The sequence below is a fragment of the Grammomys surdaster genome, unplaced genomic scaffold (assembly GCF_004785775.1).
Source record: "Grammomys surdaster isolate TR1022 unplaced genomic scaffold, NIH_TR_1.0 125428, whole genome shotgun sequence".
NCBI classification, from domain to species: Eukaryota; Metazoa; Chordata; class Mammalia; order Rodentia; family Muridae; genus Grammomys; species Grammomys surdaster.
Genome location: NW_021620295.1, coordinates 767,542 through 785,813, shown reverse-complemented (window position 1 = coordinate 785,813; position 18,272 = coordinate 767,542).

Here is an 18,272-nt window from a genome sequence, read left to right as displayed (position 1 = left end):
TTAATTGCTATAATTTTTTAAGAAGTCAGTACATTTAGTAATTGCATTAAATTGCTTAACTTAATTTGACAACATTAAGAATTAGTCACTTTACAAGCTTTAGAATGTTCATTTTTGTTCCCCGAAGAAAGTAATTTTGTGGTATATTAATATTATTAAAGGATCTGGGATGGCATTTAAAACAGACTAGGTTAGAAACAGCTGTTCAAGGTGGCAGAATCTTTGTTTGCTAAAGTAGCTATTTAAGTTAAATGTCTCTGATTCTCAATTTGGTAAGTACCTACCTTTTGAACTAAGAATATACTACTCTTACCACAATCTAGTTATGGTTCATGTTTTGGCTTTGACTCATAATTTATTCATCATAAGGAGAATAAAACTGTTAGTTTGGTAATCAGAATTTGTTATGCTTCACAATAACACTAGAATGCTTAAAACTTAAAGTTTAGATTTTTCAACAATGTGATTGACTTTAGGAGTAATAATCATGATGAGATCTTAAAATATTTTTGAACTGTCTCTATTGTGTAGACCTGAGCAAGTTGCTATTGAGAAAAATTAGTGATATCCAAGGTATCTGTTTGACTAGTGATCTGACAGTAGTACTGTGTTCTTTGACAAGAAGGCATAGTACCACGTGGTTTTTGATGTTTGTACTGTTTTTAGGTTTTCTTCTCAAATGGCTCTGCTCAGTGAGATTCATGGAAACTGTTTCCTAACTTAAGACAATCAATGGTTCCAAAAGTTATTCAGAAACTTGAGATTCCCAGATCCAGCTGCTGCCTGGAGGCTGTCTTAGTTAACAGCGTTATTCTAGGCATCGAATGTTAAACTATGAATAATTTCCTAAAGTATCTTATGAATATCAAACACTGTCACCATAGATATTGGTAATGCTAGTTCAATTAGACAAGTAAATTCAAATCTGTATGCAGCCTGGCTTTGGAAAAGGAATGACATTATCTCTTCAGCAGCCCCTAGTCCGTTGTAGTCAGGGACCGTGTTGAAAAGGGGTCTGTTGTCTGACTTCATGGTACCTTAGGGTCAGAAACTTAAAAACTCCTGTTGCTGGGACCCATAAACATTCCACTGCACTGGCTCACGCATAGCTGCCTCTGGAGCCGAAGTACCCAGTATCATGACTGACACTATAGGGAATTGGAAAATGAATATACTTGCAAAATGCATTTTAGAAAAGACTAAATTAATTGAATGTCTATATGTATTTAAGAAACTCTGGGTCCTTTAAAAGGAAGAAGAACTTATACTCTGCAGCCAGAAGCAGATAAATATCCACTATAACAACAAAATTTGAAAATCTCATATTTAGGCAGAAATAATGAGATCATTCAAGAGAACACCTTCAAATACCAACAATCAAACATCTCTTTGTTGGCTCTATTGCGACCCTGGTAAATAAGAAGGATGGTAGGAAGCACGTGGACAGCTGTCTCCCATCCTACATTGGTGTGAAATCACATACCACTAGACAAGCCTGCAAGTTCTACTTCACTCACTCATGTCACAATACCAATTCCCTGTAGTGTCAGTCATGATACTGGGTACTTTGGCTCCAGGGGCAGCTATGCGTGAGCCAGTGCAGTGGAATGTTTATAGGTCCCAGAAACAGGAGTTTTTAAGTTTCTGACCCCAGGGGGACCAGAGCCATTACAAAGTCCCCTTCAAATACTGGAGGTCAGGCCCCTATCCCCACCTTCGCAAGTTTAGAATTGCCACAGCCCTTCTATACTTAGAGAAGGGAGGAGATGTCAGGGGCAGCCCTGCTTACACACTGAAGGCCTAAAATCAGCCATAGGCCTAAAATCAGCAATAGGCCTGTCATACATGTATACTAACACCAAGTCTTGGGTCTCAGTGGAAAAACATTGAAACAGATGCCTATAAGCTAATGTAAACAGGCAGCTTTTGTGGAAATTTACAAGCCTGGGTAGTCATAGACCTTGTTAATAGGTAGCCTTGGCGGATAGTACCAACTTAGATAAGGACAAGCGAGTCATAGGCAGAGTCATAGTGAATTGTCCCCTGAACCTTCACCCAGCCGATACCCGGTTCTGAAGATATCTGTATTCCCCCTGAACACCTACACTCCAGTGTCATTCCCTTCCCGACATCCTGCCTTTCTGTGTTTATAACCCCTGTGTGAATGAATTACGATTTGAGAAAAAATAAATTATATAAAAAAAATAAGTTTCTGACCCTAGGGTACCATGAAGTCAGACAACAGACCCCTTCTCAACATGGCTCCTGACTACAACGGACTAGGGGCTGCTGAAGAGATAATGTCATTCCTTTTCCAAAGCCAGGCTGCATACAGATTTGAAATTACTTGTCTAATTGAACTAGCATTACCAATATCAATAGCAATAATTTTTTTAGAACACTTTCTTTCTCCTTTGCCTTTGCAACGGAGGAGACTGTCCTTTCCCATTATATGGAAGTTTATTTTATTCTAAATGGAAATATTGCCTCCAGGAGGGAGGGGATGGTTCTCATGAGCCTCAGGAGGAAAACAAAATGTCACAGGTCTTCAGGAATGGAAGCTTGGGATTCTCAACTGTCTCTCTCTAGCACTATAAAAAGGAATAAACAACTCCTAGAGGGGAGACCCTAACCACTCTAGCTACCAAGAGGGGATTCTCAGACTGTTGAGCTACCTGCGAACTGTTCGGAGGGCTTTGGAGTTTTGGTGAGGCATGACGGTATTGAAGTAGACTCTTCAGTGAAGCATCTGGGATAACCGTCTGTTACCTTCAGAGCTTTTTAGAATATATTTTAGTCATATTTCTACCTTACAGCAATAAACTTGCTGCTCTCCCAAGATGAAATTGTGTTAACCAAGTTAAACAAAAGAATCTGAGATTCTGAGTATTTTATCACTATGATCTTATTTCCAGTATAATCCTCAGCAGAAACAAGTTCCTTCAGTGTGTTGAAAATGGAACTCCCTCTTATCCACATGGTGTGGTGCTTATATCTGAACTTCCTTCAGTTCTAAAACTGGTACTTCTTTCTTCCACATGAAGCTGTTCTTTCTCTTCATGCCGACTAATCAGGAGTGTTTCTGCAGGACTAGATCTTGACTCGTCTAAAACCAGTCACCTGAAAGCTGCTGATACAAATGCTGTGTAAAGGTACAGGATGCCACAGCCAATATTCTAGGCTCTGCTCCTCTGAAACTCAAAAAAGTAAAACTATCTGAGAACTTTGCTCTTCTTAGATCCTAACCTCTGTGCTTTCTTTTTATTCATCTGGTAATTCCCAAGCCATGCTAAAAGACAGTTACTGATGCAACATGTATTTTACTAAACATCAAACAGCATAGGATAAGCCAGTGCTAATCTGACAAAATGGTATTTCTTGGCAAATGCCATGAGACAAATAAATTAGGCTTTCTTGATAGAAGTGATGTATCTTATAGAATAAGTAAACTTTGTCTATGTGTCTATGAGCACAGATGAGCATACAGACCAGACGACAGAGCATGTGTACAAAATGTGCCAAGTGCCAAAGCATATTGGTTTGAAAAATAAACCCGTGTGTCAACTACTACTGTCATTGACTATCTTTTTTTATGTCTAAAATACAGAATAGGATTATTTTTAAATATTTCATGGTTCAGGACCCAAGAAGTTTGAACAAGTGCCATTTTCGGCATTGGTGTTGCCCCTGGCTGAGTCTAGGTGGTGTTGGTGGTGTTCTTCACTGGCAGTTCTGATTCTTACCAGTCCTTCCTGTTCCATATGGTCTGAACACTTCTTAGAGTAAAAGCAGGAGTCTAAACATGATCTCCCAAATGGATAATCATGGATGATGAACTAGGGTAAATAAAAATTAATGGTAGCTGTATTTAGATAACAAAATGGTAACGTTGTAAGCAGAATTCAGATTCCTACAGAACGATGCAATCACTGTGTAATATTGTTTAGGCAGTCTGCTGCTGCTCTTCTGAGATGGGGTTAGAATTAAGATACTTAAAACCGAATAGTTCAAGCTATCACCTTTCTTTCCCTGAGTTCTTCGTCCCATTTATTTATCTCCTTCATTGGTTTGGTTGCAACTTTCCAAACCCTGTATTTTTTAAGTACTACTATAATTCCTCTAAAAGTTAATATAAATATCAAATGGAAAATATAAATCTGTAAAGACATATTTTGAAGCTCTGTTTTCTGCTTATTTACTTGTTTGAGAAATCATTAGTTTCAAGGAAGGTGTTTTTATTTTTAAACAACCATTAAAGGCAGTGTTGGAGCTGTAATACAATATGGATCTTTAATAGTACACAGTCATGGGTAAACTTGTCAATACATAAAAATGACCCCTGTCATAAATAATGTTAATTTTATACTATGTGAAATGTATTCTTTTGGTTTTTATTTTCCTTCTTAACAGCCACTTCCATCTGTTGCCTGTTGTGGTGGTAGATAAGTTGTCTTCTCCTCTGTAGATTATTGTGGCAGATAACCTGCCTTCTCCACCGTCACTGGTTGTAGTAGATAACCTGTCTTCTCCTCTGTCTCCTGCTGGGGTGGTTGCTTCATATCATTGCAGTTAGTTGCTACATGCTGAGAAGTGGATGAATTTAATTTATAAGATTTTTCATTATCTAAAAAAATACCCAGTATATGATATTAAAATCACTCCAATGAAATAATCCAAAGGATGTACTTTTCCTATTTAATCCATAACAGATTCTTTTGATTTGAGGACATATGCATGTATGAATGAGTGTAGCATGTACGGGGATGTGCATGCTCTTGTGTACATTCACCTGAGTATCCTTGGAACTGCAGATTCTCTAGTTGAATATTGGCACAGGAGCATCATTTATTCAGATATTGGAAGCATTTTTGTGTAAGAAGGGAGATACTAATTTATATAGATTTAGACGGACAGATGAGAATTGTGACAAAGGCTTTTTATAGAAAAAATTTTTTTCTAACTTTTTAGACTTTTGAATTAAATCTAAGGAAACAGTTTTTAATTTAGATATCATGACCTTTTACAGCGTACTTAGAGAACAAAAGGTCAGTAATCATTGTTTCAGCCAGCTGAGGAGATTTAGTCTACAGGAACAAACATCCCCCTGGACTCAGAAGCTCAAAATAATGAAGGTTTATTTCCTGATCTTCCATCCGTTAGCTATAGCCCCATTTGATGCTGTCTCCCTAAGTTGCTGGACCAGTCCTTACCTTGAATGTTGCCATACCGAGTAATGGAATACAAGCACAGTAGGAAACCATGTAAGGGTTCCTAATCCTTCTATTCAAAACTGGCATGAATGATCTCTTGAATTTAGTTTAAACATTTTACCAGTTATTAGACAGTTTCGTATGATATATTTTGATCATATTCACCAACTACTCTTACTTCCTACTCACTCAATTTTGCTCCTTTTCTCTCCCCTTTGAATTCTTCAAAACTACCTGTGCTGCCAATTCTTGGAAGTGAGGTCCTCTGCTAGAGCATGGTCAGCTTCCCAGGACCACATGCTGAGAGAACACACTCTCTCTCCCTCCTCCAGCAGCTAACAATCGCCAACAGCTCCACATTAGGGGTGGCATTCTGAGCCCCGTTCCCGTCTCTAGCCTCTGACATGGGCTTACACAGGTTTTGTCTGTGCTGTTGCAAGCTCCATGCAGTTGTTCTGCCATGTCCAGCAGACACTTTGCTTGAAGTCAACCATTTCCGCCGCAACCTGCCTCTTTCTGCTTCGTCTTCCACAGAAATCCTTAGACCTTGGGAGGAGGTGGTGCACTGTGTTTCATTTAGTGATGAGCATCTTTTTAGGGATGAGTAGTTTCTTAATCTCTGGAATTTGGCCAGTTGTGAGTCTTGGTGTTTGTCACCGTCTACTGAAAATAGAAGCTTCTCAGATGAAGGCTGAGTGATGCATTGGTCTGTGGGTATAATGATAAGTCCTAGGGAGTCAGTTTACTACTATGTCCATTTAACAGAATAATAAAAGCAGGCTCTCACTTAGGGTCTATGACCTGCCTAACTATAGTTTTTGGCTCAACAATGGTGCCAGGTACAGGTTTTAACTTGTGAAATAGGACTTAAATTCAGAGAGGACTAGGTTCCTTTCACAATGTTCCTGTCAGTTGTGCACCCATGAACATGTCTTACCAGGCCAATGATCACTGTAGCTCACAGTGCTTACACCTGGGTATAATTGGTGATTATCTTTTTCCTCTACTGTACTCAGCACCTTTCAGCTCAAGTAGAGCTACCCAGTATAGCTGAAGGCACCAGTGTATCAGAATATTTCCCCCACTACACTTTACAAGAAACTTGGTAATTTGGGAGGAGCTAATGTAGGCAGAGTGAGGAGTCGGGAGGAGGAGCAAGGAAAAGCAGAGGAGGGGCAAGATGTAGGAGCCATGGAGAACCATGGGTTCAGGACTTTCCTGGGTAACAACTTATATCTAGATTAGTTAACTGGGTAACACCTATAATTGTGTGAGCATCTTGTTAATTGAGCATTACCAAACATATAAAGCCTTTTGGCGGGATGGTCTGGGCTCAGCCCAACCTTGTGGCAACAGCGTGGTAGATTGGCAGAGCCATCTTGTGGGTGGCAGGGCAGTGCTTTTGGGCTGGCATGAGCTGTGGTCAGAGTTGAGCAATGGTGAGAGCACTTTGCTGATCATGGCCTCAGGCCTTGCCTAGTCAGGAAGATGGTGGCCCCATAACAACAAGCAAGATTGGGCCACACTAATTTAAATATTATCTTTAACACACCAGTAAACTTGTTTTTCCATGTCTGTAATTCAAGTATGTGCTGTCTTCAGAAATAGGGTTTCACTGTTAAATTCTGAAGAGTTACTGAAAGAAGTGACAATGGCTTATAATGTTTAGAAGTTTTAGGGACCTCTCTGCTCAGAAGCTCCAAAAGAAGCAACTCCATCCCTGGACTGGGGGTTTTATTTGTAAGAGTTTCCTGTATTTTAATGACCAAAATAAATCATATGGCAAAAGCTGATGTCACCAGGCAGGGATGTATACTTGTCCTTTGTGGAGAAGTACTAAATATGTTCAATAATAATATAATCTGTCACTCTCTTATTATGCCACTACCTCTCACATTCTTCTCTTTTCTATGTAAAATATTCACTACTCAACAATTCAAGTGAAAACATATATTCACATAAAATGTAGGCATGAGTAATTAGCAATATTAACCATAAAAATAAAAATGAGAATAAACAAACATCTAATAAACATTTGAAGAATGACAAATGATATATCTATAGGATTGAATATTCAGCCATAAAAATAAATCAAGTATTGATACACGATACAACAAGATGGGCCATGAAACCATTATAATAAGTGAAAAACATCGTCATATGATATGACTTTATATAGTATGCCTAGGTCTTATAGAGTCAGAAATTAGTTCAGTGGTAGTCGTATCCTGGAGGTGGAAGAAGATGACAGTGACTCTTCATGGGAGCAGGTATTCTCTGGATGGTGATGAAGAGGCTCTGGAATTAAATATCCATGATGGTTGTACAATTATGTGAATCAATAATCATTGTTGTATTTGAATGTATATGAAATTTGTACCAAAATAAGATTAAAAACCTACATGATGAGTATGAAATTTGAAAAGATTTCTTTGGAATGAACAATACATTTAGAAAATTTGCTAGATATCTGTTTAAAGGAATGAACATTTCTGGCACAAGATTAGTAAAATAAGTAACAACTTTACACTATAATTTTACATTTTTTCTTGATAGTAGGTATGGAACATCTAAGCTATAAATAGAAAGATTTTCCATGCTTTTGGCTATAAGATTCAACATTATAAAGACAGAAACTTTCCAGCAATTTGTCTAGAAATTTAATGCAAATTCCTTATATGGATTTTAAAGAAAATTCTGACTATGTTTTTGCACAGCTTAAAATTATGTCCTAAAAGTATATAAAAATAAAAAACACCTTGAATAAACAAGATGATTTTTTGGAGAAGAAGTAGTTGAAAGGCTTTTACTCCTAATTTAAAAGCTAATAATTATCAAGACAGTGTGATGTTGGCATAAAGATGTCTTAACAGAACACAACAGAGAGAGGGGAGGAATGAAGTTTGTAGTGAATTGATATTTGACAAGTATGTCAAGGAAATTCATTAGAGAAAGGATAGCATCTTCAATAAATAGTGTTGGAGAAACTGAATATCAAAACAGTGTATTTCTATCTTTATCTGTAGATGTACATAAAAATCAGTCTTAAATAAAAACTAAAATTACAAGTGAGCAGTTGTTTTATCAAGGAAGAGTTGGAGATGATCAGGTAGGAAAGTTCATGTTTGTAAGCTCAGGACTTGGGGTGCTGAGGTAGAATTCCCAAAATTTCAAAGCTAGCCTGGACTACATAGTGAATTGTAGGCTAGCCTGGATTACGGAGTAGGACTTTGACTCAAAATAAATGGGAGGAGAGAAAAAAAATAAAAAGAAGTGAAGAAAACCACAATAACAGGAATGACTATTGAATTTATGTAAGGATTCTCAACATTAAAACCACAATTAAAAAACAGTTCATGCCTACTGGAATCATTATAGTAAGTTAACTACAAATGTGAGAAAATGTTGAGAAACCGAAATATTGGTATATTTCTAGAATGTAAAATGTTTTAGCGTTTTCATAACAGTTTGGAAGTTTCTCCAAAAGTTAAATATAAAAGTATTAATGCAAGCTATCAAATTTACCTGCAGGCATTTACTCCAAAGAGGTGCAAACCTCTATATACAAAGATAATTTGAAAATTCACAGCAACACTGTTTATCACAGCTCAAACTGAAACAACCTAAATGTCTATCAGCTACTCAGTAGATATTCGTGATAGATCTATAGTGAAATATTATTCATCAACCCAAAGAATGAGCTGATGATAATGTCTACATAATGATTAGATACCAACGATAGACTAAATGAAAGGAGTGTATATTGGATGATTGTAAACTCATACTATATGATTCAATTTATTTGTTATGTCAAGAGCAGGGTCATGCCTGGATTTGGAATAGAAATATAGAGGGAACTGTAATAGACATGAGGAATCTTTTGGGGAAAATGGAATGTTTGAATGCTTATTTGTGGAAATGATTGCACTATTCTTTAAACCTGATACGTATCATTTAAAGGAGTCATGTGACAAAATATAAGGAGATGAGAAGTAATGACTGAAAATGGTACTTTGTTTTGCTGTCTGCAGAGAATCATAACAATGAGATGGCTGAACTGATGAAGGATTTTCTTTTGATGTTTTATTTTTGTCCTTGGTTGCCATGTTCTATTGTGGTATAAGAGTCTCCATCATTGGGAACTTAAATGTGGATTTTAAACCATTGCTATTTAAACACTGAAAACGAGAAGCTTTTTAAAAAGTTCATTTAGGGCATCTTTTTATTCTCTAAAAGTCTCAGCAGCCTCTCCCACTCCCTAAATCTATTTGGGATTCATTTTGTCAGCTACTTTATCCTTCACATAGATTCATGTGGTTGTTTTTGAGTCTAAACTTTCTCTTCTGATGTTGATTTTCAGGATCCAGATATTCCTTCAGTTTGGTTTTACAATAAAGACATTTGTGTTTTCTAAATTAAAATATCTTGCTGGGCAATGAGGATATGGAAATAACTCTTTTAAAAAACAAATCCCAAGATTTTCTGGCTTGAAAATTAATTTGGATAGTTAACTGGTATCTAAGAACAATAAACTTCCTAACAAAGGCCTTTTTGTGATATAAAGCTAAGGGCTTAATGTTGTTTATTAGCATTTACTCATTCATGGGTCTTGAGCTTCACTCTGTAAATATTTACTGAATATATCTTCTTCCTAGGAATATATCAGTGAAGATCATATAAGTGGAAAATAAAGAAATTAGCAGGGTGATTTTCCAAGAGTAACCAATGGAACACTTGTGTGCAGGCTGATGAGAGAAAACTGTGGAGTTGCAGGTAAGCTCATATCAGACAGGTGAGATACAACTATTCCTTTAAGAAACTGGAAAACATCATTTCTGGTAAGAGAAAAAAAACTTTATGAGAGATTGTATCTGGAGTGTTCCTGAGAATATAGCAGCTGGTATTATTGGAGTAAGATACTTTAATACTAGAATGTGTGGTCTGTAGGTTACAGTGAAAAATATGGATTTAATTTAATGGAAACAAAATATCAGGAAAGTAATATTTGACAGTAGAGGAAGATATAGAATAATCTCACGGGGGGGAGGGAGGCAGGGAGGAGAGGGAGGGAGGGAGGGAGGGAGGGAGAGAGAGAGAGAGAGAGAGAGAGAGAGAGGTTGTTTTTTTGTTTAAGGCTGAGTCTTGATGTGTATTGCTTGGAACTCAGTCTTGCTCCTTTTGGGTGCTGAGATTACAGGTATCTGCTACCATATGTATCCTGATGCATCTTAGAAAACAAAACATGACTGCTAAATATAAAAGTGAATGAGGCAGGTAATGGAGTTAACACAAAAGCACTAACCTAGAGTCATTGGCTTAGTTAGCAAAGGAAGGACACTTATTCCATAGAGATAGCAGTAGAGAAGAGAAGAAAATGAGACAGGGAGATGAGTGGAAAGGGGATGCATGATGTGAACCTCACAAAGAATCAATAAAAAGTTAAAGAACACAATTTTAAATAATTTATAACTACATGATATGTTGATACATAATTATAAAATAAATATGTGATATTTATATAATTCATTAAATATAATTTCACTAAATAGAAAAGGCTATTAAAAGCCTTATTATGAAATTGTTTATAAAGAAAATCTCCATGTTGAGATTAGACAAGTTGCTCAGTGGTAAAATTTTTGTCATATAAGCAAGAAGACTAGAGTTTGGATCATCAGAACCCATGTAAATTCTCAGTGAGTATGTCAGTTCACCTATAATTTCTAGCCTCAGAATGGAGCTAGAAGAGACCACCAGAACCAATGGTTAATGAGATAACTGAATGTCAAGTTCTGGATTTGGATGAAAGATTCTGCCTCAAAGACTAAGGAATAAGGTTCTCAAAATCAACCTTGGAACCCCAGAACATACATGCACATTAATGTGCTCCCATATACACATATGTATACACACACAAACACACACACACACACACGCCATGCACACCACAAATATACATGGAAAGGAAAAAGAAATAACTCTATTGCCCAATCTGATTTGTATCCCTTTCAACTTTTATTAACTTGGCCATGGGTAAGAGTTGATGGGCAGTTGATGCCGGACCAGAGAGTTGAGTTAAATGACTACTCCCATGATACAGGAAGGGAACACAGGAAGGGAGGAACAGAAGAGGCAAGGAATGGCTTGTCTTCATTTAGTCTCTGATGTTTTACTCCATGGGTTTGTCTGCACTAACTCTGGTTCTTCAGATAATGAATCAAAAGGTTATTTTCCTTGATTATTGAGATTCTTGTTGCATAGTTTGACATTTTGTACTTATAGAATATCCATTGTTCTTTATCCCAATGCTGGCCCTGGACACAGTGCAAATATTTCCCCATTTTACAAGAGAAATGACAGTCTAGATTTTGATGAGAAACCTCATCTTTTAAGTATATTGGTTAATTAATGAAAAAGTAAAAGTACAATAATGGCCAGGAAGAGCATAAGAAATTCAACCATAAAACACACTAACACTATGAACACCTACAGTACTCATCATCAGGAAACTTACTCTGGTCTTAACCTGACTACATGACACCAACTTTCAGATGTCAGGTCTGGTTTTTTGGTTTTCTTTTTTTGTTTGTTTTGGTTTTTTTTGTTTCTGTTTGTTTGTTTTTACATTATTAAAGTAAATTCCTTGAACCCTATGAGTACCAAGTGTAACTATTAGATGGAATCATCTGGGGTTACTGCAAATCAGCCATTTTGAAGCCATAGAAACAAGAAATCCATGTGATTCAACCTGAGAGGTTTGTTTAACTTATTGGACAGGAGAGTAGATGAACCAGCATATATGCTGGATTATAGCAAGGAACAGAGGAAAAATTTGCTTGCCTGGAATTTTGCCATACCTTTCTTGTCAGAAGTCAAAAGTCCTGATGGGGACAGGATTATGACCTGTGTGTTTTCCTGCCAATGCATCAGGTGATTTGATCTCAACTCTCTAGGGTCATTCACCTAGGATACTCATTCTGTACGTATGTCTCTAGGTAGCCCACATCTCTGTCTGTGCATGGCTTCTGCTGTTCTGAATGATTTATATGACGATATTAAGCTTTCCTTTTTAGAAGGAGCTTTGAAAGAAGCTGTTCAAGTATAAGGTGAAGAGAGACGGGGTCTTTATTGACACTTGTCTGTTGATTTGAATCAAAAAAGTAATTACATTTAGCATTAACTGAATATTAGCATTAGCTGTTCACTAACCTCTTCCAATTGAAGTCCAACTACTCATGCATACCAGGTGCTGCATATTTGCAATGAATTTCTCATTACTTTGAAGTGGATTTTATGATAATCCACATAGAATTTTTCTATTACCTTGGGTTATTAATTTTAAGTTCCAGCTAACATGTACAATCCAGATTCACAATTATTTCAGCCTTGATTATGTGTTATAAAATCCTGTTCAATTACTTATTATGTAAGGAACATGAATTCTAAACAACTTGTTTCAATGTAATTCTTTGTGTTGAAGCAAGAGTACACATTTGAAAAAAAACATGTCTCCTCATATGCATTAGGCTACTAGAATTAGGATTCAATTTTAAAAAGTGTGTATACCACATTCCTGTTCCCCACCAAAGATACTAAATGGAGGAGAGCATGGCTAGAGGTTGACAGAAAAAAGAACTGTGTAGAATTGATAGATGTACCTTATACTGTAACCAACATCTATGTTATTTTCAAATGATCATGAACTAGAGCCAAAATAATCCTTTGTACTTTTAAGCCGATGCTGCTTAGGCACTTTGTCACAACAGTGGAAAGATGCTTAACATATCCCATGTTAGATTTCAGTTCAGAAATGTAAAAATTGAAGATTTAGGTCTTTTTGACATACTTCCAGCTGGTGAGGATAGTAGACAGAGGGATTATAAAGATGTATTACAAGTTCTGAAAGATGAAGCCTACCAACTTAAGCTATCATCTATTAAAGTATCTATTAGAGTTGAAGGAGAAATACAAACTGTCCATGATAAAAACAGACTAGTGGAATATTTAACCACTTAAGCCAGATCCACAGAGAATACTGGAAGAAGTACAAGGAATACTTTATACAGAAGAGAACGATAAACATAACCAAGAGGTCACTGTAGGGGGGAGGTTAAACAGTATTAGGACAGTTAATGGGAAGAAAAACATTACAGAATCAGCTAAATGACTTAATCTTTCACATCTTTCAGTAATTACTCTGAATTGGTCTCAACTCACCAATAAAATGACATAAACCAGCAGATAGGAGTAGAATAGAGAATCTGTGTTTCTGTTTTTCTATGCAATACACTTCACCATTGAGAATAAGACACTACTTCAGGATGTGAAAGAATAGAAGAAGGAAATGGAAAAAGCAGGCATAGCTATCTACTATAATACAAAAATAAACTTTAAGCCAAAATTAGTCAGCAGAGACTTTAAAAGGCTACTTCATATTCCTTAAGGGAACAATATGCCAAGAGGCTATTATAACTGTAAATACATACACCAAACACAGGTGCACTCAATTTCATAAAACAAACACTAAAGTCAGAGATGAACCTGAACACAGTAATTAGATTTCAATATCCCACTCTCATCACTAGACAGGTCATCAAAGACAAAAAGTAAACAGAGGCACTGAAGTTAAATAAAGCTATAAATCAAATGGAGTGAACAGGCATCTACAGAACACTCCACCCAAACACTGACAAATACTTCTTCTTATCACAAGCTCATGTTAATTTCTCCAGAATAGACCACCTATTAGGACATATAGTAATTCTCAGCAAGTTCAGGAAAATTGAAATATTCTATATTCTCTCTGACTACAACAAATAAAGCTATAGATCAACAGTATGAGAAACTACAGAAAGCATACAAATTTATGGAAATGAAACAGAATACTGATGAACAATGAATGAGTCACTTAAGAAGTTAAGAAGACAAAACTGAAAAATCCTGAATGAAAATGAAAGCACAGTATATGATGTTCCGTTATGGCAGTTCCAAGAGAAGATTACAGCTAAAGTGACGGTATGAAAAAGTCTGTGAAATGTCAATAAAAATAGCTTTATGAGATTCCTTAAGGACTTGGAAAAACAAGAATAAATCAAAGAGTAGATAGAAATAATTAAGTCAGGGGAGAATCAATGAAATAGGAAATAAGATCAACAACAAAAATACAAAGCATCAATAGTACAAAGAGTTGACTCTTTCAAAAGTTAATCAAGATTGACAAACCCTTAGCTAAGTTAACAAAAAAGAAAATTAATGAAATTATAGAGATTATAACAGACACCAACAAAATTCAGAAAATCATAAACACATATATTTAAAACCTATTTCCCATCAGATTAGAAGGTATAAAAGAAATGGGTGAGTTTTTAGATACATATGATATACAGACTTAAACCAAGATAAAATCAACCATTTAAACATATCTATAAATCATTGATTAGATTGAGGTAGTTATAAAATGTCTCAACTTAAAAAATACTAGTTCATGGATTCACTGTAGAATTGTATTAGATCTTCAAAGATCTAATACAATCACCAGTGCCAATAAAAATGAAAATTTCTGGTTTCTTTGGAGACTCATTTGTGCCATGTGATGTTTTTCTGGAAAGTGTCTTATGCAAAGATGTTTTTATTCTGAAGCAGACATGTGGTGTTTTTCTGGAAGCAGCCTGGAAAAGGGGCATGTGATGTTTTGCTAGAGGGGACGCTTGAGAGAACATGTGATGTTTGGAAAGGATATAAATATAGCCCAATGGACAATGGATGATGCTGGATGGTATTGGTTCACCTTGTCATTTTTTTTGTAGGGCTTTGCCGATGCTGATCTTCACTGATGGTCTTCACAGATAAGACTTTGTGGTATTGGGTCACCTTGCCACTCTTTGCTGGTCATTGTTTGTCATGACTCCATAAAGAGAAACACCACTAAAGAACTTGTGCTGGTATTCCGGCAGCTTCTTGCCCCTTCTGTGGACACCAGACAATTGGCAGAGCTTTGTGCTTTTTTCTGGATCAAATTGCTGTTGCTGATTCATGAATGACGTTTGCTAGGGGACCAACTGCCACTGCTGATTCCTGGGAACTGAAATGCTGATATCCTGACAATACAGATTAGATTTGATCCAAAGAACTATTTCTAAACAGGTCCACATCCTCCTTTGCCCTAGTATCCTTTCCTTTCCACTACTTCTGGTGGGTAGTGGCCTAGAAGGCAGATTAAAGTATTTAAGAAGCCTTATTAAAAGTAGGTTTTGAGAAATATAAGCCTATAGCCACTTGAATTATTTCACAGAACTGAAAACTTTGAAAGTCTTTTAATAAAGCCAGTATTACCCTGATACCAAAACCAGATAGACACAACAAAAATTACAGAGCAATTTCCTCCATGAATATAAATGAAAAATTCCCACTATAATACTTGTTAATCAAGTTTAAGATGAACAATGAAAAAGATCATTCATCGTGATCAAGAGAGATTTAGAAACGATCTGATATATATAAATCAATAAATGTAATACATCACAGAAAGGTTCTCAAAGACATAAATCCCTTGATTATCTCAAAGGCACAGAAAAGGCCTTTGACAAAAATCTAACCCTCCTTGACAAAGGTAATGGAAAGGCGAGTGATGGAGCAAGTACACCTCTAGTAAAGGCTATATATAACAAACCTATAGTAAATATGGTGAACTGATCTAGTCCTTATTAAAAAAAAACTTTGATAACTGTCCCCACAGGAATGAAATATCTTAAAAAGACACATCTACTTCTCCTTTTGACTATCAGAGTACTGAAACACCAAAGACTGACATGTTCATAGGATCTCGGCTTGGGAAATTAAAAAAGCTGGGGCTTTGGTTCCCTGGATAGGAGGAACTTGTACCCTGGAAAGAGATTTCATATGGCTTTGAAGAATCATCAAACATTCAGAAGAAACTGGGGATGGACAATGATGGGCAGTTACTGATTATCCTCCATCTTGACCAAGACTGTTTAGCTATGCATACCCTTTCATCTTCTTTTACCATCTAAGCCTCACATCAGGAGACCGGGGATGATCTGAGTACGTAGTAGTCATTAAATCTATTTATTTGTTTCTCTTTCCTATGCAGCTATATTGAATTTTTTTCTCTGCTGTTCACTACCATTTGTCCCTTTAGTTGTTCTGTTGAGGATGGGTGGGTAAGCCTAGCATTTTTGGACTGGCAGGGCCTCAGGCTTTGACCCTAACAACTCCACTGACACTTTAAGTCATTTGATATTAGGTAGATATTAGCTGTAAATTGAGTTAATATGTCCAGTGATGCTTCATTGAAAACTCGTTTTTTATTTTCTTAGCAGGTATCAATTGTAAATAGCTTCTTAGGCGTGAGACTTTGTGCCCATGTCCTTTTCTCAGTGCTGGAATGCTGTCTGGTTTGAACCTGTTTAGAACTCATGCATGTTGTTATAGTTTTATGAGTTCATATGTGTATCAATCCTGTTGTATCCAGAAGATACTGTTTCTCTTTGTAATCATCCATGACCTCTGACTCTTACAATTTCTCTATCCTATTTCAGAATAGACCTTGATCCTTGAGGGGAGGGGTCTCATGAAGACATCCCATTTAGGACTTAATGTCCCATAGTATCTCAATCTATGCACATTGTTCAGTTTCAGGTTGCTTTGTTCATTACCACCTACTGCAAGAAAAAGCTTCTCTAATGAGGACTGAATGTTACTCTGACCTATGAGTATAGGAATATATTACTAGGAGCAACTATTATTTGTTACAGTAATTTCCAACCTCAATAAGCCCGTATAAAACCCATACAATCCAGTTATTATAATTATCAACTATGTGCCTAGATTGGGCAGACCTAGTGCTGTGCTAACTTGTTCCCCAGCTATAAGACCCTTTGCTACTTGTGGTTTTCCCTGGCCATGCAGTTCTGCTTCATCATGTATTTCTCCTCCTACTCTTCTCTCCTCCTCATCCCTGCTCCTTCTCTCTCTGAGTCTCCCAAACCTCTTGTCCCACCTTTCCCCTCCACTACCCAATCACAGGCTCTAGCCTTTATTGATCAGTTAGAATGGAAAGAAAGTTCACATGAGATCACCTGAATAGGTGGTTGACTGCTCATTGGGGGAAACCCCCTCAAGGAAGCAGAATTAACATTAGAATACAAATAGCATCAGTGCAACCCACAACAATTATTGCTATTTTTCCTTAGGAAATAGTAGTAGTAGGTTTCTCATAGAGCCCTTGACCTACCAAGTCTTAGATTCTTGACCACTTTAGCAGTGTTAGATATGGAGTCCATCTCATGTATTGGGGCTCAAATCCAATAAAAAAGTGGTTGTTTATTACTATAACGTTTGTGCCACTGGTCCCCAAGTACAACTTGCTGGCAGCTCTCTGTTGTAGATTGCAGGGTTTATAGCTTAGAGGTGTTGATGATTACTTTTTTCCCCAGTAGCTTCTAAAGTACCTTCAGCATGAATGCTAGTCATCAGGGTTGAAACTTCCACTTGGGCACATGTCCCATGATAGAAGAAAGTTGTCTCTTCAGCAATAGGGTCTTACTATTTCTCTGGATTTTTATCCTTCATTTCTTCTACCACAGCTATACACCAAACTTGTTCAACTTTGTTATGTTGCTGCCTTTGTAATCCTGGATCTTTCATATCTAACTTCTTTTTATCCTTCAATTTTTAATAAATGTTTCCCTGACAAATAAGATGGAATGCCTCTTTTAGTGATTATTCTATACAAGTATTTCCTTCACCCTGATCTGTAGTTATTTTGCTTATTGTCTTGCTTATTTATTTTCTTTTTCTACATATGTCCTCCAAGGACAGGGACTATACTTTCCTTGGTTATTGCTGTATTGCCAGTGTCCATAGTGATCAGTACACCTTATTTGCTGTTGAATGGATGGGTGAATAAATTAAGTAATCACTATATATATATCCAAGCAACGGTGAAATCATCCGATGGATTTTAGAAAAATGAATATACCTAACTAAGCTTCTCAATGTAACTCTTTTAGGAACTACTCAGATGCTATCATTTTTTTCCAACTA